The following is a 27,264-nucleotide window of genomic DNA, read 5'->3' as shown; positions in this document are numbered from 1 at the left end:
ACCTCATTGCCGGGGAGGCTGGGAAACCCCATCTCGCCGGGCGCCCGCGAAGAAGAAAACAGGAATTTTGTGAACAGCCGGAAATCTCTGCCATTGCCGCTCAGCCGACGTGGGGAAACAGAAGGTTCCTTGAGTCTAATCACAGGTGGAAATGAATATTTTCATGATGCAGAGAAGAGCTTCATGAATATTCAAGCAGCCTTATGAGAGAGGTAAATCAATACTAGTGTTTTTGGGGGGTGTAAAGTGGGGACTGTGAGTACATAAATTCAGGGGCTCCGTGGTGCTTTGAGGTGTCGCTGAAGAAAAACATGAGACTAAACTCCTGGGCTGAGCCCATCCCTTTATTCATGCCGATGTGGACCGGCAACCTCAGGGTTCGACATCGATCTACGCGGTAAGGACAGAGGACCAAGTCTCTAGCAGCTCGTCTTATACGGAGGAGGACTTGGGTCAAGGTGACCCTCAGACCAACGGCAAGCCCGTGGTCACCGACACCAGGACACGCAGGCACCTTTAAGGTACCTGCACGCTCAGAGGGAGAATCTGATTCAGGGGAACTGGAGACCTGAGACGTGAGATGCAGTGGAGCGAGGAAGAGGCACTGGAGCCCGAACCCCTGTCCTGCTGTCACATTTCTTCCATCAGTCATTCATTCAACAAGCATTTGTTGTCCACCGCATACTGCAATGCTTCAAACTCAGCTCAAGCCCTGTTCCGTGGCACTTATGTTCCAGTGGGGAGACACACGGCAACAAATACACAAGCCAAGGGGAAGCGGCAGACTGCTGTGTCTGCGCAGAGGATGAGCAGAGCCGACCTGAGGCCGGGCGTTGTGCGTGTCCACAGCCCCTGCCAGCCCAGCACCAGTTCGTCAGCCTCGTCACACTCTGCCCTTTAGAGACCCATCCCTCCTGCACCCTCAGTCCGAGCAGATCGGGGGCTGCGTGCTCGGCTCTGGGGTGGGCGCACACCTCGGTATGGACGGTCGGAGCGCAGCCTCCCTTCATGCTGAGGCTCCGCTCCAGGACAAACAGGCCAGGCGGCTCCTCCCGGGGCCTTTCCTCAGGAGAGCAGGAAAAGAGTCACTTTCTACATCAGCTGCTAGTCAGGGGCAACGCAAGCCTGAAGCCACGAGATCTCTGGTCCTGAGCACTTGGAGGGAGCCCCCCGCACCCCCTGCCCCAGCACAGGAGGAAGTCGGGCCCCGCCAAGGGCCCAGCCGACAGGAGGAGAGGGGCGTTCCGGTGAGTCCCTCCGTGCGGCCCACTTCGAACCAGCCCTCCTCTGGCTCCCCAGTTACGGGAGCTGATGATTCCCATTTCCCTCAAGCCTCTTTGAGCTGTGGTTTTGAAATTTGCAAGGAAGAGGCTTCGAATACCCAGAGAGGATGGGGGCGGGGCCTAGGGGTGGGGAGTAAGGAGGGCAGGCAGTGGAGACTGAGAACAATGTGGTCAGGACGGCCTCTGGGAGGGGACAGCTGCTCTGGGCACACGGATAACAATGGCACTGCTGTGTGATAAGCCGGGTAAAGCAAATTCTAGGAAGGAGTGGCAGAGGAGAACACTTGGGGTGTTTGGGGCTCAGCGCGGAGTCCCCAGCAGCTGAGCAACAGAGCCAGGAGGACCGGGGGCCCACGTGCCGTCCTGGGGTAACGGGCAGAGAAGTGGCAGGATCTCATTGATGTCGTTAAAGGGTCGCCCTGATAAGCAGAAACAGAGTGATGGTTCCAAAGACTAGACGCTGCTGAGGAGGGCTGACGCCGCGCGGGTCAGGTGGAGGTGGGAATGGGGTAGGCTTGAGTGGACGGAAGCGTCCTTGGCAGGTAGAGCCAATGGGACCTGCCGGTGGCTGTGCGTGAGGGGGAGGGGGGAGGAGGGGTCCAGAGTGACCCCGAGTCTCAGGTTGGTGGGCGCGGGGGCCTGGTGGTGCCGACTCCTGGGAAGGGACGGTGATGGAGAGAAAGGGCTCGGGAGGTCTGGGGTGGCCACTGGATTGAGATTCTGATTCTCAGGCCACAGCTTGATAACTGATTAATCACTCTGAACCTTAGTTCTCCGAGAACGAAAACGTAAGCTCTATCGTGAGAGTAAGGTTGAGGCAGGGAAAGTAAAAGTGACAGAGGCAGGGCCCACGTACAGCAGGCGCTCAGTGAACACTGATGGGCCTTGGATGTGCGTGGAACGGGGATCGCAGAGGCGGGGCAGCCCCGTCAGAGCCCAGACGCCCAGCACAGCGCCAGGGGTCCACGGCCGAGCTGGCCAGGGATTCAGACGCATCTGGGCGCGTGGGGCTGCCTAGTTCTGTTTGCAGGGGGAACTGAGCCGCCCCCAGGGAGAGGGCTCACGCTGAGGAGAGTCCGATGACGTTGCCGTTCAAGACAGGAGTCCTAGGGTGGGGCGAGGAAAGGGACGGAGAAGCAGAAAAGCCATCTCCCTGCATCTCTGCTCCCCCGTGCCAGCATCCCCTGGTTCTCACAGCCTAAGGGCCCTGGAGCGCCCATGGGGCCCCAGCCAGCTTGGTGAGCTGCCCGGACGCAGGTGCCCAGCAGAGGTGGCAGCAGCCGGCCTCTCAGGCAGAATCCAGGTGGATTCCAGAAAAGGAGCAGCGCCCACCGCAGGCCTGGTGGGGCCCCCAGCACACCTGTCATTTCAGATGAGACACCTGTGGGGACCCAGAAGAAGAGGAAATGCCAGGGAAATTGCGCAGGGAGCAGAAACTAAGCAGCCCACCAAGCCGCATCCCTCTTCAGCCCCTCCCCACGGAGCGCTCCCTCAGCCCCAACCCGGACCACCTCTCCTTCCGGCAGGAGCCTCTCTCCTTCCAGTTGTGCTGACTTCCTTGGGACGCTTTTGTTAGCTGCCTTTGTTCCCGTTCAACAGTTTCACATCTAATCCCAGAGACAAAATCATCCAGGTGTCCTCAGGGCTTTGCAGAAGTGTGTGAATAGCCACTTCTGCAGAGGTCTTTCCTTTGTACATTTCTTAAAACGTTCACGCAATTTTTTTAAGTTCCTTTGTAATAAAGAAGCTATTTTTAACCAGACATAAATACTGGTCACTTTATTGGTTTGGAGAAAGTATTTTTAAACAAGTCATAATGATTTCCCCGTAGAAATGCCTCAGCTGAACGCTGGGACCTAGACGGAACCTGACCATACTGAGATGCACTCAGCCCTTCAACAGGGGCCCGCCACCCGGTCTCCATTGCTGTCACCTCCACAGGACTGTCCCCAAAGAACGAGTGCCAGTCTGTGCTCCTGAAGTGTCTCCCCCTCCCCCCAAGGACCCCTCAAGGGATGGAGGAGGAAGTACCTTGATAAAGCTCTGCTTCTGTAAAAGCCATATTTGCTCATGGCAGAACGCTTAGGAAATACAGAAAAAAAAGCACGAAGGAAACAAAAATTACCCATCACCCTAAAACCAAAAAGTAACCTTAGCCTTTGTGAGCCTCAGTTTCCCTAAGTAAAAGGGGAATAAAGGTGTCCCAATCGATCATAATAAATAGGGCGCCGTCCGGATGGGTAGCCCACCTCTTCTGGGGTGAGGCCCAGCTCACAGCAGTGCCCTTTTCTGAGGCCTGTCCCAGAGGTGAGTCAGACACACGTCTGTGTCGGTGACCCTTGGCCCCGGCCCTACCAGGCAGAGTGGGAACAGCGGCCTGACCCAGTGACGGGGGGTGCCCAGGGGCAGCCCTCTTCTCCACATCTCAGAGCATCAGAGGAGCCCTGTCTGCAGGGACAGACGGACAAGCAGACAGAACAAGGAGCAAGAGGTGAGAGACGGTGCAGCTGGGAGGCCGTCTGTCCGGGCACCGTCCTATAGGTTCCCCGGGCCTGTGCTGCCCCGGGGCCCCGTGCAAGCTCCAGTCAGCTCTCGTCGGCCATGAGGACTCTCCAGAGCCGGGACAAGGCCCAGCTGTGCCCTGGGTGAGGCCTGGTGCAGGCAGGATGGGCCCCGGCCTGCGAACCTCTCTGGGTGGGTGCTCGCCCAGGCCCCACGTGCAGGGGCACGGCAAAGCCCTCTCACAGCCTCCCCAAGGGGGATCCCTCCCCATCTCCACGTCCCCACGGGGGGGAAGCCCATCCTAGGTCACAAAGCCAGGGAGTGCCTGGTCTGGGCCCCAGAGCCTGTCCTCAGAGCTGCACGCTTCACGGCCAAGAGCTGCAGCTCCAGGGACAACAGATGGTACAGGTCTGTGTTCTGGAACATGCTCTTTCTTCTCTCTCTTTCTTTTGGCTGCGCTGCGGCCTGTGGGATCTTGGTTCCCCGACCAGGGACTGAACCCGCACCCCCTGCATCGGAAACGTGGAGTCTTAACCACTGGACCGCCAGGGAAGTCCCTCTTCTCATTCTTCTAGTTTAGATGGGCTGCCAATCACCCGCCCGATCGAAAGCTTTCAGTGAATTCTGGCAGGAAACCACTCCATACCCATCACCATCCTAGACCCAGGAAATCAGCGATGAGATGGTGCTGCCCTGGCCCCGGAGCAGGCAGGCCCACGGGGAGGGGGCCGGCTGGTGGACATGGCAGTGGAGGGGTGGGAGAGGGGGCTGGGAGGAAGCCCAGGGGACCAGGCGAGCTGGCTGCCCCCCACCCACGCACGCGAGCCCAGGACACCCCCTCCCTTGCAGCCCTGCACTGCTCCCCCAGGTGCTGGGTGGGGAGCGGCCACCAGCCCCAAGGCCCCGGCCTGACCTTGGAGGTGCTTCCCTCCAGGCTTGCCGACCCCAAGTCTCCCCGCTCGCCCCCCATGTCCCGCCCCAGCACGGGGCTGCCGACACCCACACCTGTCAGCCCACCCAGCCTCCGGGCGACCTGTGCCGGTTCCCTCGGGGACACTCGAAGCCCGAAGGGACGATCACTCTAACAGGTTTTCTCTTCGTGTCAATATTTTCGGGAAACAGCCCTTTTGCTTGAGTGCTCTCAGGAATACGATTAACATAATTTCCTTCGCTTTCTCGAAATTTGATGTTTACAAGGCTATCTTGGCAAGAGCATACCGCAGGCTGGCGGGACCCGATGCTGAAACGCTGCTCTTACTTTTCATATTGACATTGCCATCGAATAACCTGGTGCTCTGCTGTGCTGTTCCCAGCCACTTCTCTGGGGCATCTTGAAGGGAAATGCAGGTATTTCCTGAATGGAAAGGAGCCCCACGACCTTTGGGTCTGCCAGCGGGGCTGGCTCTGTACACGCCTTGGCCATCGTACCCTCTGTCCAGCACTGGGGAGAGGATTTGTTCTTCAAATGTCAGTTCGTGCTTCACCTCCTCCAGGAAGCCCTCCTTGCCTTCTTGCTCTTGGCCCTTTGTCAACAGAGTTGAATCATTCTTTCTCTGAGCTACCATTATACTGCCTCAATATTTGTGTTATTTTGCTCATAACACTATACCAAAGGCCTCTGCTTATATATCTGCTTCTCATACTAAATGATAATGTCCTTGGGGCCAGAACCGAATCTTACTCATCTCTGCAGCCGCACGGCTAGAAGGGTACCTGGCACCCAGTGAGCTCCCCCGGCCGGCAGTCTGTAAATCGGCCCCAACACCTCCTGGTGCTCACATCCCTACGGAACCCCCTTGTCTTGCCTGCAGGCTGGACCTAGGGATGCTTCTCTAATCGAGAGAACAGAGCGAGAAGTGACCGATGACACTCCTGAGATTTGGTGACAAAAGGCGGTGACTGTCTTCCTCACGGGCCCACTGTGGTCCTCAGGGCCCGGCCCCGGGGAAGCCGCCGCCGTCTCATGCTCTCTAATGACCAACCGAGTCTCTGTCTTAGTGAGACTCTAGCATCTCGCTCTGACGGGAGCCTGGCAGCCGGGGCTGGGCCGACACAGAGTGCAAGCCCCCCACACACCTCCCCACACGCTTTGTCGCATTTGATTTCAACTGTGCAGTGAACATCATACCTAAAGACTTTTGATTATTTCATCTACAAAAAACAGTATGACCGACGGTGAGAAAGTGACCTTCTGTTCCGCACCCAGGCAAGCGCTGAGGGTCAGCCTGTACCCAGACCCAAGCCAGGGAGCGGGGCTCCGGGGCTCGATGGGCTGAGCCTTTCCCGTAACGAGGAAAGCGGTGCGGCCCAAGCACTGCTCCCTCTTCTCCCGAGGCCTTATCAGAGTCCCGCTGGGGTGGGTTTCTAGCGCAGCCGCGTCCAGGCTGGCGGGGGAGGGCGGCGCAGGGCCGGGATGTCCGGCTATGCCACCACCCTCCTACGCCACTGCCGCCTGGCTGCCAGGAACACTGAGAACAGAGCCTCGGGCTTCCCCCAAGACAGAGCTGAGGACCAGGGAAGTGGGGGGAGACTGCTCCTTCCCAGGAGCCCAGGTAGAGCCCCCTGCCCTCCAGATTCTGGAGGAAGGTCAGTGGAGAATGTCGGGGTAGCAGTCCTGCCCCGCGTGGGCCTGCCCCAGGCCGGAAGCATCCCAGAGGACCAGGCTGGAGCACAGGCTGGCGTTACATTTCCAAGGCAGAGTCTCTGGGCATGAAACTCACCCTCCAGTTACTTCCTTTCCTGCCAACATCGCAGTTCATCATCGGATAGTAACAAGGGCACCTCCCATCTTCCCAGCACGCTGACCTCGGTTGTCTTTTTGGAGCAGCTGGTGAGTGGACAGCAGGACTTGGAAGCACACGAGGGGGCCGCCCCCATTGCTCCCCGGCTGCCCTCTCACTCCGCCCAGGGCCCCATGCCATCCGTGGACGGAGGGACCACAGGCTGCCCTGGGAACGGGCCCCGACCCTGCTTCAGATGGCGTGGCGGGGGGGGGGGGGGGTGGGCAGGAGCTCCAGAGCACGGTCTGCGCCTCCGGCAGGGGGTGGGCACAAAGGGCTCCGGAGGCCTGAGACCCAGGCCTGCCGTGGCCGCGCGCCCGGGGCTCTCGCCTCTGCCTGCGAGCCTCTCTCCCCTCCCCCACGAGACAGAGTGCACAGGCTTCCAGCCTGACAAAGAAGACGGCCACATGCGTGGACCGCCTCTGCTTCTTAGAACCGCACTGCCACCGCGGAAGTTCAAAGGGAAGAGAGGCAGAGAGACATCAAGGAATCTCTGGAAGATGCAGGCCGGTGAGGGGGCGGCTTGACGGAGGAGAAGAGAAGGAAAGGAGGAACACCCGGCGCCCCAGGCCAGAGCGAGAAGCACAGCGAGCCCAGCCCGTCCGTCCGGAGCCCAGGGAGGCCCCGCCGCGGCCGCAGGTAGAGACAGTGGCGGTGCTGGGGCAGCAGAGGGCTTCGTGCAGAAGCCACAGCTGCTGCCTTCCGGCTCCGCTCTCCACGCTGACCACGTCGGGTAGCACACACAGTCCCTTGTTGTCACCGAGCTTGGATCCCAGCTGGGAAAATCAGATCATAAGTGAGCAAATAAAAATGTACATAAAATGGAATGAGGAAAGCACACGTGGTGCTAAAGCCAGGTGGAGATTTCAAAGAGAGGGCAGAGTGGGGACAGGCTCAGGGAGAGCGCGACACGCCAGGTGGCTGGGGCAGGACTGGCGTCCGGCCCCGAAGGGAGTGTCGGGTGTTTATTCTAGATCAGTGGGCAAGGGAGCCTCTCCACAAAGGGGACATTTGGGCCAAGAGCGGGAAGGAAGAGGCCAACCGGGTGGAAATCAGGGAGGAGACTCATCGGAAAGCAGAGATGTGAAGCAGAGGCCCAGGAACATGAAGCAAGACACGCTCAGCAGGCTCTCGGGGCCTGAAGTTGGGCCCAGCGTCCAGCTGCATCTCTGCACATTTTGCTAAATGAATACCTCTCGAGGAGGCGCACACAGCTGGGTACCATGCGTGAGGCCAGGCCACGCGGGCTCTGTGAACCGGGGTGAGCAGGCCTCACACCCATCGCAAACCGAACTGGCAGAAGCCACAGTCCTCACTGTGATGGATTCTCCAGGTCGTCGGTGGAGATGGGGGCGTGTCTTGACCACGGAAACACACCCTCTGGGCCCTGCGGCACCTCCTCCCGGGGTCTCTCCCAGAGATGATGTGAGAGAGAAATCGTATTTCCCGCCCCGCTCTCTGAGCACACTCTGCTCTGGTCCTCTCTACCCCTGCAGCCCTGGGCCGGCTGCTCCAGGATATCTGAGATGAACGGCCAGGTTTTGCTGGAAGGAGGTCGCTCTGGGGCACACAGCTAGATGCAGAGCTTGGCCTGGTCATGGGCCCACCAGAAGCCCTTGGCAAACAGACCTGCCAAATCTGGTAATTCAGCTGCTGGCAGTGATGCCGGTGATTTTTGCCTCCATGTCATTTGCTTATTTATTTTTTCATTGTGTTTAGAATCTAGATGGAGAAGGAAGGCACTATGTACTGGAGACGCCCTCGAAGATGCCAACAGAAGTGAAAGGACCACGACCCACCTATGGACATGTCCAACCACAGATGCTATCACGTGGATGAGTAACGTACAAAGGTTCTCACCGTGGTTGTTTTGGCCAAGAATTGGAAGTAAACTGAATTACATCAATTAGAGAGAAGCTGGAAAAATTGTATTACATCTGCACTAGAAACCATTATATAGTCATTAAAAATAATTAGCTGTACTGGGTAATTTAAGGTGATTTCCACAAGTTGATTTGGAGTGAGAAAACAAGAGGTTGAAACTATGTATTAGTGATACTATTTTCATAAATAAATCTTGAGTATATGTTGTACGTGTATTATATGGGGGAGATATGAAAAGACAGATCAGGTTATTGAATACAGCTTACGGCTAGGGAAGCAGGTTCACTGATCTTCTCATTTCTTTTGCTCTGTTTTGATAGATGTAGAGTCAGAACTCATCGTTTAGAGGAGAGAAATCAAGTAACAGAGACAAAAAGTACATTTAAAGATATAGAAGTAAACAGAGAAAAACAAGCAAATAAAAAGGTGATAATGATAAGAAGCAGAAGATGCCGACCCACCCTGGACCCACCTCCGCACACTCAGCCAGTGGGCGACCTGCGGGGCGCACGGAGCCCGCACGGGACGGAGCACCCAGGGCACCCTGAGCTCAAGGCCGCCGTCCCACGGGCGCCTGGACACGCAGTCCCCTCTGCACGTCACCCTGGACAGGGTGGAGGGAGGCCTGGGGAGTGAGCCCTCCTGTGTGACCACGTGGTGAGTCTCCACCTCACTCCGTGGTGTCTGCTGACCAGAAGCATGTTATTAGGAACAGAAAGATAAATATTAAAAAGTCTAGGAGAGGGGCTCCCCTGGTGGCGCAGTGGTTGAGAGTCCGCCTGCCGATGCAGGGGACACGGGTTCGTGCCCCGGTCCGGGAAGATCCCACATGCCGCGGAGCGGCTGGGCCCGTGAGCCATGGCCGCTAAGCCTGCACGTCTGGAGCCTGTGCTCCGCAACGGGAGAGGCCACAACAGTGAGAGGCCCGCATACCAAAACAAAAAAAAGTCTAGGAGAGGCGGGAAAAGACAGTGCACAGAAACTGCTGCTTCCGTGAGAAGCCGTTTGACACCATTGGTGCTGCTGTAGGAGCCCAGCAATCAGCACCCTTCCTCTTACCAGAGCTCTGAGCTGATGGGGCGCCGGACAGAGCCCGGACAGACGCCGGACAGACCGCGGGCAGGGCAGAGGAAGAGGGTCAGGAGTGAACGGCAGGCTTCTGATTCCCAGACCCAGCCTTAGACTGACAGCCCCGCGCAGTGACCTGCTCCTACACACCTCCCGGCAGGGAAACCGACCACTGTGGGAGGCCAGGCCCCAGGAGGGAAACAGAGGGAGCTCAAGCCTCATGGCCAAGTCACCAGCTAGTCGACCTGCCGCCCCTCTCAGAGAGGAGAGAGCCAGGGTGACGTGCGGGAAAGGCCTCTCTGGGACAGTCCTCCCAGCTGGCAGCAGGAGTGGGACCCCACGTTTTCCTCAAAATATACAACTTGATTTTCTCCTCTTTGCATATGGATTACTTTGCTTTCAACAAATATTAGCTCAAAAACGATGAAAACAAAGAGACTGGTCAGACCATTTCCTGTCCCCTCATCACTGGCCTTCCCTGAGTAACGGGGAGCCGTGGGCTCGCACAGCGGGAGCTCTGGCGTCCTCCCGAAGGAGGTCCTGCTCCAGACCCCGCCCCCAGCGAGCCGACCTCGGTCCCCTCGGCCAGGCCTCCCTGATGGTTGTGACAGTGGCCTGCTGCGTCGTGGGGAAGCCGGACTTGGAACTCAGTGTCCCTGCCGATGTGAAATCGTGAGCTGAGCTGCCCTCGTAGGGTTCAGAGGGATCTGAAATGACCGCCGTGGCGGGCAGCCCCCGGCCCCTGCCACCTGTCCCAGCAAGGGCGCCCACACGCTCGGGAACAAGCACTTGCCGCCTCAAAACCAGGAGTGATGAGCAATTCATGTGAAGATCCTGGAGGAATCTGCACTAATTAAAAAGCAGATGGAGTTTTAAGAAAAACCTACCCAGGCTGCAAGCTTCAGATTATTATAAACCCGGGTGCATTTTTATGAAACAATCCAAAATGCAAAGCAGAACAGAGGGCCCGTGTGGTTTCCGCGCCCTCGGTGCACAGCCGTCCTCAGACCCACTGACTGAGCTGGACAGGGCCCCAGGCCCTGCAGGAGAAGCGTGGCTCCCAGAGCAGCCAGGGCAGCGGGCAGGCGAGCCCCAGGGACGGCTGCACCAGGACACAGGATCCAGCTGCACGTTAGCACAACCTTCTAAAGAGAAAGCTCCCACCAGGGTGGGCACCACCTCACGGCCAATCCACCCCCAGCCCTTGAAGACCTCCTGGCAGAGGGGGGGACACCGCAGGGTGAGTCCTGAGCTGACTGGGGGAAGTAGGACGTCCCGGCCCTTCCTGCAGCCTGACCCCAGCCTCTGTGTCCCCAGATCCCTGCGATTCTCCTCTGGACTTAACATCTCACATCCGGGCTTTTCTTTCCCTTCACAAGCTCTTCTTTCCTCCCTGGAGTCCACAGCCTGCCCTGCAGTGACAAGTTTCTGTGTTACCTTGAGCCCAGGGTTGAGTAGGACACCCCCGAGAGCACCCAGACCTTGGGGTCGGCCGTGGCCCTTGGGTTCCAGGGGAGAGCGGCGCGTAGTCGACCCCTGTCCTCAGACCACCCCCCGCCCCCCGGCAGGGAGATGCCAGGCGTGATGCCAAATACGCCAGGTGCTGTCACAGGAGAGAGCGAGAGTCATCGGAGCAGCAGTCTGGGTGGGAAGGCGGCGAGGGGAAGGGGGCTCCCTCCCCACTGGGGCTCATCCGCCCACCAGCCCTAAAAGCTGCCCCCACTGCCCCGCCTGAGACCCCCATTTTCCACGAAGCTCTCCTCTGTCATCCGACCGTCCCCTGAGCAGAGATTACCTGCTCTGCGAGAACTTTTCATGCCTCTGAACAGACCACGTGCACATTTTCACAGTTCCCTCGTGAAAGATGTACTGGCAGCCCTCAGAATGAGCTCGGGGGAGGGGGCGCGGGGAGACGTCCTCAGAACTCCTGGGCTTCCTGTAACTGCCCACACCCTTTTCTCAGCATCAGACATGCCTGGCCCTGCCCTGTGGTGTAATAGGCTCCAGGGCCCCGGAGGGGCACTGAGGGGTCTGCCGGGGGCCAGGTCACCCATCGGGCAGAGCCACCTGCTTCGGACCCGAGTCTCCTATCTACCAACTGTGGGCCTGCGGGCGAGTTACTCGGCCTCTCTGTTTCAGCTTCCTCTTCTGCGACGTGGGGCAGATACCGCCCCCCTTGAGCTTCCCTGTGAAGCCGTGATGGGCACTGTCAAGCGCTGGGCTGGAAGCAGGGCTGCCGTTCATTCCTGGGTTTTTCCTTCCAGCTGCGCTGCCTGCGAACCTCTGCGCCCACGCTTCCCAGAGAGATCGCACGTCCCCCCTCCCCCCCCCGCCCCGTTGCCATGGAGACAGAGACGAGCGCAGAAAGGCAGGCTCAGCACAGTGGCTCGGGCTCTCCTCCCCCAGGAGGGCTCCCTGTCAGCTCAAGGCAGTGAAGGCTCATTAGCAGGGGAGCCGCAGGCCGTCTGCCCACAACTTCCCAGGGCCCAGCCTGGCCCCGAATCGCCAGCCCCTCCCTCCCTGGTGCAGAGCTGGAGGTCACCCAGACACCCTGCTTCCATTTCTCTGTGTAAGTCCCTCCCAGAAAAGCCCAGACCTGCGTCTGCGTTGGCCTGAGATACAGCTAAACCAGCCGGAGCACCTCTAAGGGGGGCCTTGAGCGATCGGGGCTCAGATCTGTGCAGGGGTGCGTGTGTGTGTGTGTGTGTGTGCGTGTGTCTGGCACTCTACCGGACACCTGACATGCGTGCTCTCGTAAAACCCAGACAGCAGGCTGAGGACACAGAAGCAGCACCCCCCAAATGGATGAGTAAAGTGAGGCTCTGAGGGCCCAGCGACGGCCCCGCTCACACAGCTGGGATTCCCAGTCCAGTTCCGCCAGCCCAGGAACACAGTTCCACCTGGAACTCTGCCGGCAAAGTCAAGCTTTTTGTTCTCAGGTGCGGTCTCCGCAGGCCTCCGTTTTGGAGTGAGCTGAACAATGGCCCCCAAAGATAGCAGATCCCAATCCTGGAACCTGTGGATGTGACCTTACGAGGAGGAAGGGTCCTTGGAGACGAAATGAAGGACCTTGACGTGGAGAGACTGTCCTGGATTATCAGGGCGGGGCCTAAATCCAGTATAAACAAGCTTAGAAAAGAGCAGCAGAAGATTGAAGATTCAAATCACAGGGAAGAGGGTGACGTGAAGACGAGGCAGAGACGAGGGATGCGGCCAGCAGCCCGGGACACCCGGTACCTAAGAAGCTGGGGAGGCGGGAAGGACGCCCCCGAGCCTCACACGTGGACTTCTGCCTCCGCAGCTGGCAGGGACACAGCCTTGCCGTTCAGGGCCACCCATCCTGTGGCCATCTGTGGCGGCAGCCACAGGGCCATCGCGCAGAGGGTAAAGGTGCAGGCTCTGAGAACTAGCGCGGGCCCATCCAGCTCTGTCGCCTCTCCCCACGCGGCCCGCAGCGGCCAGCCTGCACCCTTTGTGCGGGAGCCCCACCTTTGTCCAGTTCAGAGCGTTCCTCTGAGCTCCAGGTGCAAATATCCCCAAACCAGCTCAGTATTCCCATTGAGATGCATGAAGGACATCCCAGGTATGACACGTCCAGAAGGATGGACACACCCTTCCCCACACCCACACCTCAAAAACCATGTTTTCTCCATTTTCCCGGAGGTGTGGGCTCGCTCCCCTTTCTTCACGCCCACTAGTCAGCCTGAGAACAAATTACAGTGATTCCCACTCCAGAACAGGTCTTACCTCCGATCCCCGCTTCGGGCAGCCTTGTCTCCTCTGAGCAGCCCCGAAGACACCCCCAGGTGCCTCCAACCCCCTCTTCCACCCGGCAGCCGGAGGCCACCCTGAAGCAAAGGTCTGGGCACGCACCCTTCTGCACCGCTGGTAACACTGCCAGCTCCCTGACGCCCTGCCCCCTTCCCCGCCACCCGCGTTATCCCTCAGGGAGGTGACAGCACCGCCTCCCTCCTCGATGCTCTGCTCACAGCATGGGGGTGAGACCCCCGCCTCGGGCGCCCTAAAACCACACTGCCCTGGATGAGGGCACTGCTCCCCAAGGCCTGGGAGACCTCGAGAGGATGGCAGTGGAAGCAGGGTGACAAGAGATCCCAGTCAGAAAGGCCATAGCCTGTTTGGTTAGGGACGGAGAAGACTCACCTGCCAGCCCGCTCAGACCCTCGTGGCGGAACACGAGGACCGCAAAAGGGAGAGGACTCGACCCGCCCCCGCCGGCAGACTGCTCTGGGAAGCGGTGAGCACACGGGCCAGAGACCTCGGAGCGGACGGCCACATACCCTGTGTTTAGGGAACAGCGTTCGCTCAGTTGCGCCCCTGTGCGTCATCTAGTAAAGACTGTTTTCTCAGCAGAATCTGCTGCGTGAATGAATGAGGAGGCCCATCGAAGCAGCTCAGGGCCCCTCTGCTCTAGGCCCAGCCACCGATTTCCGGGGAAATCGGGGAAAAGCAACCCCTCATTTACCAAACTCAGGATTGATTCTGTAGGTCGGGCATTCGAACCGGGCACAGCGCGGGGTGCCAGCCTCTTCTCCCTGAAGACTCAAACGGCTGGGAGTGACTGGAATGGCTGGAGGGCTCTTCCCTCACGTCTGGCACCTGAGCTGGGATGACTCACAAGTGGCACTCGGCTGGCCTGTTGACCCAGTGTCCACACGTGGCCTTTCTCTGGGGCCCAGGCTCCCCCAGCTTGTAGGGTCCCAGGGGCCGTGTCCACACGAGCACCCCCAAACCCGGGCAGAGCACCCAGCTTGGAAGGTCACCTTGCTCCCAGTCCTCTGTAGGTCAAAGCAGTCCCACGCCCACCTGGACCCGAGGCAAGAGGCCACAGGTCCCATTCCTGGAAGACAGACAAAGAGCCGTGGCCATCACTTTAAACTGCCAATACCAGGAGCCCAGAGGTGGAGGCACAGAGACCTGCGCTGGGCGGCCGCAACCACGCCCCCTCGGCCCCTGTCCTCTGACCCCTACAGCTCGGAAAGGCAGGGAGAGGCCCGGGAGCCAGAGATGCCGCCTGGATTCAGAGCACACGGTCACAGGGAGCTGCTCCGTCCTCCCACGTGGAAGCTAAGCATTGCACAAGGCCGGGCAGGCTTTTGCCAACAGCTCGGCTTGTGGGATCAGAACCAGCGCTCCTCCCGTTGCTCTCCCAGCGTCCCAGGCTGCAGCGCAGATTCTGGGCAGGACTAAATCCGTCCCTCAGCTCCTCTTTGGTTTCCCCTACGAAATGGATACAACGGTTACAACAGTTTCGACCTGGATGTGTGGATATCTTCAGGGCAGGAATATAGAGGTGGACCCCACGTTGGCTGGAAATACCAGAGAAGCAACAGGATTCAGATTCTGCTTTCCAGACTTGGGAGCCTTGCTTGCTTTGACCGACTGTCAGCTGAACTGCTTGTGTGGTTCCCAAAAGCTACACGTGAAAAGATGAACCATAAGTCAGCAGTACGCCCCAGAAAGATCCTTAGCCTGTGAGCACTGAATTTTTTAAAATACTCATACCCAGAATCTTAAAATGCAGCTCCTCTAAAGACACAAGCGCTGCGTGATTGTCTCTTTTTAGATCTGCAGGCACGTGGCAGATTCACATGCCCGTATCTGAGCGCAGGCGCTCTGGGGCAGCTGGCCTCCGCGGTGTGCAGGCTGGCAGGGCTGGAAGGGAGACAGTTGTGTGCCAGGTCCTCCAGTGCCGGACGCCTGTCAAGCTGTCTGCCGAGCTCAGGCTCATGGAGCAGCGATTCTGCTCTGCGGTTGGGGGTGGGGGTGGGGGAGCTGCCCCCGGCGCCAGCCTGCGTCCTGGGCAAGGGAGTGGGACCCTCTGTGAGGCCCGGCCACTTGTCCACTCTGCCGCCCACTCCCGAAGGGCCGAAGTTGCCCTGGTTTGTCAAGATCAATCCTCTTCCTTAAATCACCATTGCTTGAGGGAGTCCATTACGGCTGGCCAAAATGACAGAGGTCAGTCTTAAAACATTAATTTAAAGCTCTAAAATGATCTGCTAAATTTAGACACAATTCCGATGAGCACCTAGTTTCTCTCTTAGAACATCGTTGGCTTCAGCGGGGAGAAGGAGTGCAGAGCTGATGATTTGCACGTGGGGAGCTCAGGACCAGCGGGAGCCTGTCTGGAACGGCTCCGTCTCCGGTTTAGAAGGCGCCCCCAAGAGTGGGAATCATAGATCAATAACTCGGTGCAATTCTTTAGAGCTGAGGGAAAGCATGCTGGGTGGTTCTGCGTGATGCGGAAGGGGAATGTCTTCCTGGCTTTGGGGGAGTCGGGGCTGACCAGCAAGATGCCTGCTAGAGGTGGGACACGTGGGCTCGAGTGGTGCTCTGTCACAGCAGGCTGAGCTCTGTGGGCTCTGGGTACCTCGCCTCCCCCCACCCCCCACTCCCGGGCAGCACAGCAGAGGCCCTGTGCACGCTCGTCTCTGATGGAGACTTACAAGGGAGGCGAGGCCCGGGGACGGTGCGGAGAGACAGCCCAGCCAGCACCGCAGGGCAGGGAGCCGGGGGACGGCTGGACAGACTGACCCTGGGCATCTTCCGGGCGGCACGGGCTCGAAGCCAAGACTCCTGTGCCCCTGCGGCAGCCTGGGTGTTGGATGCAGCCCAGAGACAAAGGCAAAGCCCAGTATCCTGTCACCTTGCTTCAGGGAGGGAGCAGGTGGGAAGCAGATCTCGGTAAGCGATGAAGGTCGACATTCACAAGATTCAGGTCAGCCAAGGAAGATAAGGCAAGAAACAGAAGCCCACACACATGCCAAGGTCAGTACGCAGGGGCCCACCCTAGGAGAAGCTTACCAGGTCAGCACACGGGGAGTCTTCTCACAAGAGGGCCCGGAAGTCCGGGAGCAGACACTGGCAACCCCTGCTGTGCCAGGCAGAGCACCTGGTAGATTCTCCTAGTGCGGAGGGTTGGTGGAGGGAGGGAGGGAGGGCGACACACCATGGACCAAGGCAGAGGGGTCTCTGCACCACGACTAGAGGTGCTCCTCAAAGACGGAGAGCTAGGGGGGACCCTGGAGACGGCCCAGCTCCCTGCCACCAAGTGTGCTTGTGAGAAATGCAGGCTCCCAGGCCCCACCCAGCTCTGCCTCTGGACAGGACGCCCAGCAGTTTCACATGCACTTCAAGGTGTGAGAAGCACAGACCCAGGTCAGCCTCTGGGGAAGAGGTAGGGCACATGCCCGTGGCCTAGAAGAGAGGGGAAGATTGCCCCCGGCCGGCCAGCAGGCTGTGAAACCCAGCCTGCGTCTCCCTGTGTGACGGGGAGCTTGGCTGCGAGAACACTCAGGGGGACACCACAGGGCTGTGCAGCAGGAAAGGAGCTGGACACCATGTGCCTCAAGGCAGGTGACACGGACACAGAGCTGTGTACAAGGGAACAGTTCCAACAGCCAGAGCCACAGTGGAGGGAGCCACCTCTACAGTGGGTTAGAGCAGGGGTCCCCAACCCCCGGGCCTCAGACTGGTGCCGGTCCATGGCATGCTACGAACCAGGCCGCACAGCAGGAGGTGAGCGGCAGGCGGCGAGCGAAGCTTCATCTGTAATTACAGCCGCTCCCCATGGCTCCCCACCAATCCCCACTGCTCCCTCCCACTCCCCAGCGCTCCCCAGCGCTCACATTACCGCCTGAACCATCTCCCCGCCGCTATCCATGGAAAAATTGCCTTCCACAAAACTGGTCCTTGGTGTCAAACAGGTTGGGGGCCGCTGGGTTAGAACACTGAGCCCCATGCCTCGTGGCAGGACATGGCAAGAGGGTGGTCCTGCCTTTCCTCCAATCGCGGGTCAGGGATACAGGGTGGGAATGGTCATTGCACCCAACCACAGGTCAGGGACAGGGAGGCCGTGGAGCAAGCAGAGGACAGGGGTCACGGAGCCAGACACCTTCTCCGGGGCTGCGCAGCTGGGCTGTGCGGGGAGTCGGGAGGGGGCAGGGCGGACCCGAGGTCCTGCAGAGCCTGCGGCAGTTTCTGAAGGTCACGGAGAGCCCAGGAAGGATTTCAGGCAGAGGAGCAGAGGAGCCCTAAGGACGGGAGGAGAAGGAGGCTACACGGAGGCCGTGTGGAGCGTGGATTAGAGCGTGTGTATTAGCAGGAAGCGGGCTGCAAGATGCGGCGGGCACAGACTGGGTGCAGAGACCAGTTTAGGGGTTTCAGAATGGTCAAGACCTGAGGTGATGAGCGTGGAGGACGGAGAGGGAAGGGTGCCCGCAGGAGAGCAGGACATGGGGCTGGGCTGCCGGACTCCAGCGCACGGGGCATGGGTGAGGGGGACGGTGGAGCCTTCCCCAGGATGGAATGCAGGGAGGGGCGCAAGTGGAGGTGAAGCCAGGACAAGCTCGGACCCCTGTTGGCGGCTCCGGAGGCCGCTGGGGGGTCTCCTCAGCAGAGAGGCCCCGGCGGCTGGACGTGAAGCTCCGGGGCTCTGCAGAGGAGTCGGAGGGGTGCGTAGAGACAGAGGTGGCGTATTTGCGCAGGTGTGACTGCAGCCAGGGGTGAAGCTGAGATCCCCAGACTGTGCCCAGGGTGCAGAGACCAAGCATGGAACCCCAGGATCAGACAGAGAGGACGGACGGGGCGGGGGGGGGGGGGCGACAGAGCGAGCATGGTAACCGGAAGCCAGGAGAAGGTTTTTCCACAAGGACGGAGTGGATGAGTGTCCGACACTGCAGGTCACTTAGGATCCAGGGTCCACTGGCAACCGGGTGACACCTGAGGCTCTGCCCGAGCTCCCACTCTCCTCCGCCCTCTTACAGGAGCACCCGCGCCTCTTCCCGCCTTCTCCGGCAGCGCCCGCAGTCCAGCCATCTGCACACGGGGGACCTCACACCTAGCGATGGTCACGGAGCGGACGACGCGTCTACACATCGCTTCCTCCCTCCCGCGGGAGCCCTGTAGCAAGCCCCCAGCTCCAGCCTGGCGCAGGCAGGCCCCTCGGCTCCTGCTGTGCACAGACCCAGAAGTGCGGGCACACGGGTCCGGGGCCCAGCTACCCTGGGGGCACGGCAGGGGGAAGGGCCTGAAGCAAATTTCCTATGTCAAGGCCAAGGCAGGTACAGGTGCCACAAGACAACTGCAGGGACTCCAAATAGCCCAGGAGTGTTCCAATGCCACACCAGGTACCCAGGCACGCGTACACACAGACACGCTTAAACCATACGTGCGCACACATGAACCCTCACATACACGCACACACACGTGTGCACGCGTGCTCGTGCACACGCTGTGGTATGGTGTCCCCCAGGCACGGGGACGTCCCCCACACACACAGCCCCTCACAGCCGGGACAGCCTCCTGGCTGCCGCCACCGTCCTGGGTGCTGCTCCTGTGCGTGCTCCCTGGACGCGCAGCCCTCCCCGGCTCAGAGCTGCTCCCCTGTCATCTGGTCAGAGAAGCTGACAAGCGAGGGCAGGTGGCCAACTTGGCCTGAACTCCACTTGGAGGCTGGACTGGCAGATAAATTGGTCCAGAGGCGGGCGAGGAGCGGGAAGCAAGAGGGGGGCCCAAAGGAGAGATTTCAGATTCGTTTTTCTGCTCACCAAGCGTGCGCTCTCCAAGGTTCACAGCTGTAGTCCGGGAGGCCGACAGGGCGCCAGCTGGGAGCAGGCAGATGGCACGGGAGGGGCCGGGGCCCCGTGAAGATGGGGAGGAAGCTGTGGCTCTGGAGGAACGGGCTGGCCGCTGACCTTGGGGCATCTCTAGAGGCATGACGGCTCATTCCAGGTCACTCCAGGGCCACGAGAGCCAGGCCAGAGTCGCATCCAGCCTGGGAAGCGCTGACCTCTCGTCCTCATGCTGCTCGGGAGAGGACAGGCCCTCAGCCAGGGGCTGCTCGGACAGGCTCAGCACGCGCCCCTGAGCCCCGGCCCTCGATGAACTGATGGCTGGTGCCAGTGCGGCCGCTTACAACCAGAGAGGGAACGCGGACAACACAGAGAGAGCAGCTGCTGAGAACGCTTCTTCCTGCCGGTCGTGCTGAGAGGCCGCCCCAGGCCCTGGGTGAGGTCGGGGTGGCGGGGGGCGGTTACTGGGCTGGGTGGCCACAGGCACACAGTTCTCGCTCCACGGGGCGGGTTCAGTCATTCACTGTTCATCCTCTTGTTGTTTCAGTAAGGCCCAAGATAAAAGGACAGAACCCCTGCAGGAATGGCTGTATCCAGACACCTGAGCTTGCGGGACGTCACGTGACAGTCACCAGCAGTGACTCCAGGCCAAGAGTAAACGGTCCGGCTGCTCCTCCCAGGGCTGAGCCTCCCACGTCCCCCGGGGAGTGGCCGGCTCTGCAGGCAGGGGGACCCCAGGGCTGGGGGGAGCACGTAGTTATGGGACAGGCTTGGGGGCGTCCCCACCAAAGGGGCCCCTCGGGTGCACCTGCCAGGGTAAGAACGGCCTGTTTCCACGTCCTGCCTTCCCGTCAGCGCCGCCCGAGTCCCCGGCACACGCGGCTGCCTCTCCTGGATCCTCCGTACCGGCCTCTGTCTCCAGCCTCTTCCCCTGCAGCTCACAGACTGCACCCAGTGGCCAGGAGAGGTCAGGGTGGGCTGGAAGTCTAGTTGGGGCATCGAGACAGACACTCCACAGACAGAGTGATATAAAACCCTGTATGTGTGTCTGTGTGTGTGTGTGATGCCATCCCTTTGGTCTAGGTGCAGATTTGGGGGTTGGGGGTCTGTGTTTACCAGGAGGTACCTCGAGTTTGCTTGAGCAGAACCACCAGAGACAGCCTGAGAAGACTGGGCATCCCTCCAGCAGCTCGGCTCCCACAGAGGGAAACGCCCACAGGAAGACGCGCTGTGAGCCACGTGGCGCCCGAGGGCCGGGGGATGGCTGAGAACCGCCCCCCTGCAACGCGCTGGGGACCTGGGTGTGCCGAGCAGGAAAGTAAGCACGGCACCAGCCCCAGACCAAACCGCCTTCCAAAGCAGCTGTGCTTTCACCGCTGACTCCCCGGGTACCGATGGCGTCACGGCCTTTTGGAAATGTCAAATCCATTCGGTCATCATTTTCTTCCTTGAAACAAACGTTGCAGATGGGAGAGGGGATGAGAGTAAAGGTCAGGTTGTGGTAAAACTGTGTCCCCCAAAAAGACGCCTCAAAGTCCTAACCCCCGTGCCTGCAGACTTGACCTTGTGGGAAGTAGGGTCTTTGCGGACGATCCCTGGTGCGACCCTGATCCCCTACGACTGGGTCCTTAAGAGAAGAGCAGACACACAGGAAGGAGATTCCACATGAGGACACAGACACAGAGGGAAGAGACCAGAGCCCGAGGGACGCCCAGGGCCTCCAGAAGCTGGAGCAGGCGGGAAGGACTCTGCCCACGGGGGGAGGGCACGGCCTCCAGCGCTGCGAGGAGATACACTTCTGTTGTCTTAAGCCACCCTGTTCGTGGTCCTGTGATGCAGCAGCCCCAGGACACTAATCCAGGGAGCAAATAAAAGTGGGTGGCTGCAGGCGGGGTCACACAGGAGACAGAGCAGGCCGAATCACCCACAAGCCCCTGTGGTGAGGGGGCTGGACGTCCGCGCCAGGTACACCGGACGTGCCGCGGGCACGGGATGAATTAACCCCACGCTGTGTCGCGGGGGCCGCAGGGACCAACAGCTGCAGTCCCCACCTCCGAGGGCGAGTCCCCCCGCCCCACGAGCGCCCGATGTCACTAAACAGCTCCTCCCCAACCCGTCCTCCTTCTGTGGGTGCCGTCGGCTCACCGGCTGAAGAGGCGCTCCCGGAACGGCCCTCTGTCACCTGCCCACCATCTGATCAGATAGGTGAGTGGGCTGCCGCGCTGGGGTGACCTCGAGATTGGCAGCGAGATCTCAGCCGCAGTCCCAGGCCGACCTTCCGGTGCTGAGACCTCGTGCCAGCGGCACTCCCTGCCTCACTCTGGAAGTCAGGGTCCCCTACTCACTGGAGGCTTAAACACATGTGAATCTGCCTCCTAAATTATAAAGCGGGATAAAATACCGATTAGCATTTTGACGTGTTTATCAAAAATACATACGAAGCTCCCCTGAGTTCCCTACGGCTCACAGGGCAACCAGGAGGCAGGCGATTTCACCGCCCGCCGCGGAGGGGATGGGGCAGGGGCCGTCGGCCGCCTCATCTCAGATCACACCTGAGATCGCGGGCAGAGGCCGGTGTGCGAGCCCACCCCGCTCCCAAGGGCTTGGCCCAGGGAAACGAGCACTCGGGCAGATGCAGTCTCTGTCCTCGAGTTGGGATGCCCTTAGAATCGTCAGGGCCCAAGCAGACTGCCAGCCCTTCCACCCCTGGGGAGGAGCCTCCACGGGAAGCCGGGCCCTCAGTTCCCCCACCTCTAACGGGTGAGGCCAGAGCACTTGCGATGCTCACGGGGCGAAAGCAGGTGCTGCTGTGGACACGTCTCCCAGGCTCGTGGACACAGAGAGAATGAGCACAGTGCTGTGTGCGCGTCACGGCAGCTTCCACAGGCCGTGGCGGGCGGGCCGCTGGGCTTCATCCACAGAACATGAGCCAGGGGTCCCCGCAAGCACCGTCCTGGGCGTGAGCAGATTTCTCCTCCCGGTCGAAAGCTCTTCCCCTCGCAGGCAGAGCCCAGGCCTCAGGCCAGGGTGTGCGGAAGGGGAGACACAGCAGGAAGTCTGTGCTTCCTGGGGGATGGCAGGAGTGATAGAGGGTCTCTCCTCAGCAAGCAGGCAGACAAGCATGTGCCAGGGGCGGCAGACGTGAGATGGGGAGGAGAGCGGGTGGGCACCGGGGCCTGGGACGGATGCAAAAGCAGGCCTTCTGGATCCCGGAGCTCTTGGGGTCTTGCCTCAGCTGCTCAAAAGTATTGTGTTTTAACTCCAAAATACGCCAAGACCCCTGCCCGCCTCTGTCCCTGAGCCTCTCCAGACTGTGTCCTCGGACGGCAGAGAAGCACGACATCAACAGTCAGCCCCTCGGCCCTTCTGTCCTCGACGGGCCGCCCAGGGCAGGGGAGACCGCGGGGCCGCGCTCCCAGGTCCCCAGATCAGAACCTCTCCCTCTTGTGCACGAGAACCCCTCAGATCACACGCAGGGCAGTACGGCCACTCGCCCTGGGACAGCTGAGTGGACACCAAATGCAATTGCCTTATGTTTGGAGGGTGGGATGTCGACCCGTCTACACAAGCACCCACGGCTCTGTGCCACGTGCACTGTGAGGGGCACGTGGCAGGTGGAGCTGACCTGGGCCGTGGCACGGCCGTGTCTCTCTGCCCGTGTCTGTCCATCCATCATCTCACGCTACAGACGTGCAGCTTGGCCTCTGAGCACAGGGCCGGCGCCCCGCAGCACCATGAGATGCTCTCCCCTCCCTGTCTCTCTCTGTCTCCGTCTGTCTCTGTCTGTCTCTCCCTCACACACACACACACACGCCACACGCCACACGTGTACACGTGCGTGTACTCACACGTGCCGTTAGTCCCTGGGGGTTACATCTGCGTGACCACCAGGCACACTTCAGCAGAGCTAGGGAGGGGAACTCACCCGTCTTCCCAAAGCTTTGATCCATCTTCCTTATTTTGAGTACGTCTCAAGCAAAACCCCCTGGAGATCACCCCTTCTCTTTATTCATCTCCCCTCTCCCTCTCCAGGCAGCAAGATTCAAAGGGAAGAACCCAGGTGAAGAAGAAGCCAGCAGGGGGCGGGGGCTGTCACTGCCCTGCACAGCCCACTTCAGGGCCTCCTCTCCCGGTGGGTCTGGGGGACGTCTCCCTGCCCAGAACCTTCTCCAGATAGGGGGCTGTGTCTGCTGGTGTGGCCTGGCACACTCCCGGTAACCTGCCCCGGGCTCGGTGTTGCGGGTTCTCAGCCTCCACAGTGAGGCAGGACCTGGAGCTCTTCCTGCCCGCGGCTCTGCTGCCCCTGCCAGGAAGCCCTCCTGCAAAGCCACCAGGGGGGACAGACAGGTCCCAGGTGAGCGGGCCGTTGGTCGCTTCCCTTCCTGCGGGCCCTTCAAGCTCGGCCACGGGAAGGCTCAGCCCCGAACGGTGCCTCTGACCCTTAGGCAGCATCTCTGACCCCCGGAGGGCAATCGAAGCCCACCCACCCTGCTCTGCTTCTGGGGCTCCGGCCCACCTGCATCTCTGCCCACGAGCCCACCTGGGAGGACCCTGGAGGGGATGCTGGGCCCCAGGACGCCATCCAAGTCGGCGGCTTCACTGCAGGGCTGCTGGGAAGCGGGGGGCTGCAGCCCCACCAGGCCTGCAGAGCTGAGATGAAGCGCAGTGGCTGCCGTCCTGCCAGGGCGAGGTCTGTTGGGTTCCCACAGGTGGCCGACAGGGTGGGGACGACAGTCTAGGGGCTGCTGCCAGAGACCGTGACGGGCGAGGAATCGTGATGCTCTTGGCGGGCTCAGGTCTCACCCTGGGCCACCTGGGAGTGGGAGCCGACATCAGCAGCTGTTCCAGAGTCTTCTCCTCACGTCCCACCACGGGAGATGCACAACTGCAGGAAACAGTCTAGGCAGGTGGGCACAGAGGGCACAGACCCCGGGCAGAAGCCTGGGGTGGAGGGGCCTGGCCAGCGTCCAGGGTCCACAGCGGCAGGGGCAGAGCAGGGGCACGGGCCAGGGATCCACCTGGTCTGCGTGGCCTGTGCACGAGCTCCCGGGTGGGCCAGTGGTGGGGCTGACCCTCTCTGTCCCCGTGAGCACAGAATTCGCCCAGGTGCTGCAGCTGGACCCGGCCCGGATTTGGTCCTGTCCACGCTGCCTAGTCAAGGCCCTATTCCCCAGCACACACGCGCACGCACATGCACACACAGCACACACGCACACACAGACACACATGCACACACGCACACACACCCACACACTTGCGAGTTTGGGCTGGAGATTACGGGCCTGCCACCTTTCCTCTGCCCCTCCGTTGACCTGTGCCCTCTGGCTCCCCTGGGTCCAGACTGTGGGGTGAGTCAGGGCGTCACCAGTCCCTCAACAGCCCTCTCCCTGAGGGTCACCCCGGCCCAGGCTCAGGCCAGAGGCACAGGTCCCAGCAAACACCAGCGCCCAGGGCTCCAGCTCTCTGGGCGTAACCACGCCCTCAGACTGGGTGGCGAAGGTCCCGCCCGCAGCCCACCTTCCGGGACGGCACACTCCATCGGTGGCTGCTTTGCGACACCTCGTGTCTGCTGCTGGAACCCTCACCGATGCAAACCGCAGCTCACTCCTTTCCTCATGTGCTGTTGGGACACCCAGTCCTAGGGAAGTCAAAGGATTCGCCCAACTCCCAAAGCCGGACAGGGACAGGGCTTTCCCTGTGCTCAGCGTGATTTAGGGACTGGCCTTCTCACCTTGCTGAGAGAGCCCCGTGTGTGTGTGAGAAACGGAGGGGGTGGAATGAGGGGCAAGGCTTGTCTGAGATCAGGAATTCTAGGCACAGAGTAAGGGGTGCCTCAGGGGCCCAGCACTCCGCCAGCTGAGAAGTGGGGACCGGCACTGGTACGCTGGCCTCCTCCGTCACAGGAGACTTTGTAACCTACAGAGCCAATCACATTCCACTTGATCCGCAGCAAAGATTCTCAAAGAGAAGTGTTATTTCCATCATTTTAAAGATGATCACACAGGCCCTGGGGTCTCCCCGTCAATGAAGAAAGAAGCGAGGAACAGAGGAGGGCACCTCCTGCCGGTACCCGGCTGACCCAGGAGTGGTGTGGCGCTCCGCGCGTCCAGGTGTGAGACGGGTTCCCATCAGACTATAAAATGAGGGGCAGATCCGATGGCCTCCATGGCCTCTCCCAGATCAAAGACGAGTGCAGGAAGTGACTGGCTGGAGACGGAACAGAGCTCCCAGAGGTCTCTCTGGACGTGCGTCCCTGTCGCCACAGGATGGCCAGAGCCCGGCTCGCAAGCTCTCCTCCCTGCCCAGGCCAGGCCCAGCGGGATGTCTGCGGTCCGGCCAGATGGCCAGCCGGTCCAGGGGCGAGTCAGTCTCAGCCCAAGGCCGCGCTCTCCAAGTGTGATGAGAGTTTCCCTCCTTACCCGCTGTGGTGAAGCCCTGGGCGACCCCGTGTGGAGCGCAGGTATGGGCCTCTGGGAAGTCGGGAAGCGTCCCCTCCCCAGCCCACCGCAGAGGAGGCTTCTGAGAGGACTGGACAGCACGCCGGGGTTTCAGTGGGGGGCGGCTGCTTACTCTTCCTCCTTCCACAGCGCAGAGCCCTAGCTGTGCCAGGCACACAGATGACTCTTCACCCTCCAGCCTCCTCCCCTGGCTCAGCCCCCACCCGCTGTGCAGAACCCGGGGGGGAAGAAAAAGAAGTCGAGGAGAGACTGACTCCAAAGCGATTCCCCAGGATGACGCTGAGCCATTAACGAAAAAGAAAAGAAAGAAAGAAAGAGCAGAACACCCTGAGCTAGGTAAGACCTTAGGACCAAAGCCGTCGCCACGCGCAGCTTCCTTCATATCCTAAGCTGACGTAGCAAGTCTCACTTCATGATTTCAAACACTCAAGCTTGTCTCCCAGGAAGGTGTTTACAAAGCCGGGCGTTTTGATTCAGCACATGTCCCATGAAAGCCAGGGCGCGTGGCGGTCAGCCCAGGGGTGGGTGGTGGGATTCAGGACACGGTGCGTCCCCCGGGAGGGCAGGGCGGGAACCACCCTGCCCGCACCCCTTGCCCTCCGCTGCCCCCTGTCCCTGCCCACACGCTTCAGCCCCGCACGTGCTCTCCAGAGCCACCCTGGGGACGTGAGATCCTGCTGGCTCCCACAAGAGGCACTCAGCCAGGCACTGACCTCAGGGTCACTGCTGCCCCCACCATTTTTATTATCAGGGCCCCGAGGAGGAGGAGGATGCAGCAGCGTGGAAGCGGGCAGGTGCTTCCTTAGCTCAAGTCCCTGGTGGTCCCCTTAGAAGGAACCTCACACCCTCTGGAGGCCCCCCTCTCTGGATATCTGGTGGGGAGACACTCATGGACCCAGTGCCCCGAGGAGGGCTGCAAGGTCTGGGTACTGCGCGGGCCAGCCTGTCTCCATGCCCGTCCTGTGCCAGGCACGTGGCCTTCTCCAGGGCACTTCACCCTCACAGCAGTGCAAGGAGGTGAGGCCTTGCACCCGTCCTGCAGAGAAGGGCGCCTAGGCATGGAGAGGTCCCAGGTTCCCACAGCCAGGAGGGGTTTGAGCCCAGGGGGTCTCTCCCCAGCCATCAGGTGGCAGGTCCTGCTTTAAGGATTGGCTCCTCCACGAGAGAATATTCTATTTCCCTCTGTGGCCCTACGGTAGGAGCCTCAAGTTAGAAGAAACGGGCGATGCTGACAGACTGCTCGCCTGTGTTCCAAAGTAAGTCCAGTCACAAGCAGAACTCAGCCTAGTGGCAGAGTCCTCGGGGGCACGTGAACGTCAAGGATTCACCCGGAGTGGGGGACTTCCATGGTGGTCCAGTGGTAAAGAATCCACCTTCCAACGCAGGGACTCGGGTTCAATCTCTGGTGTGGGGACTAAGATCCCACGTGCCTCAGGGCAACTAAGCCCGCGCGCCACAACTACAGAGCCCACGCGCCACAACTACAGAGCCCACGCGCCACAACTACAGAGCCCATGCGCTCTGGAGCCTGCGCACCACAACTAGAGAAGAGAAAGCCCACAAGCCACAACTAGAGAGAAGCCCGGCGCTGTAAGAAGAGCCCGCATGCCGCAACAAAGACCCAATGCAGCCAAACAAAGAAGGACACACGAGCCCCACCCAGAGAAACACAAACAGTGCTGATGAAATCGACAAGAAA

At 60.4% G+C, this 27,264-nt stretch overlaps 2 long non-coding RNA genes across 2 annotated transcripts in view; one reads left to right on the top strand and one right to left on the bottom strand.

The window, feature by feature from the left end:
- LOC137205511 (uncharacterized) overlaps nucleotides 1–27,264 on the bottom strand; it is a 58,399-nt gene that overhangs the window by 19,201 nt on the left and 11,934 nt on the right. The window lies entirely within an intron of this gene.
- LOC137205509 (uncharacterized) lies at nucleotides 15,488–21,494 on the top strand. Its single transcript, XR_010934199.1, has 3 exons — nucleotides 15,488–16,303; nucleotides 18,301–19,543; nucleotides 19,655–21,494. It is a non-coding gene; the product is annotated as an uncharacterized lncRNA (long non-coding RNA).

Source organism: Pseudorca crassidens, chromosome 14 (genome assembly GCF_039906515.1).
Source record: "Pseudorca crassidens isolate mPseCra1 chromosome 14, mPseCra1.hap1, whole genome shotgun sequence".
NCBI lineage: Eukaryota > Metazoa > Chordata > Mammalia > Artiodactyla > Delphinidae > Pseudorca > Pseudorca crassidens.
This window is presented reverse-complemented; position numbering and strand designations above follow the sequence as displayed.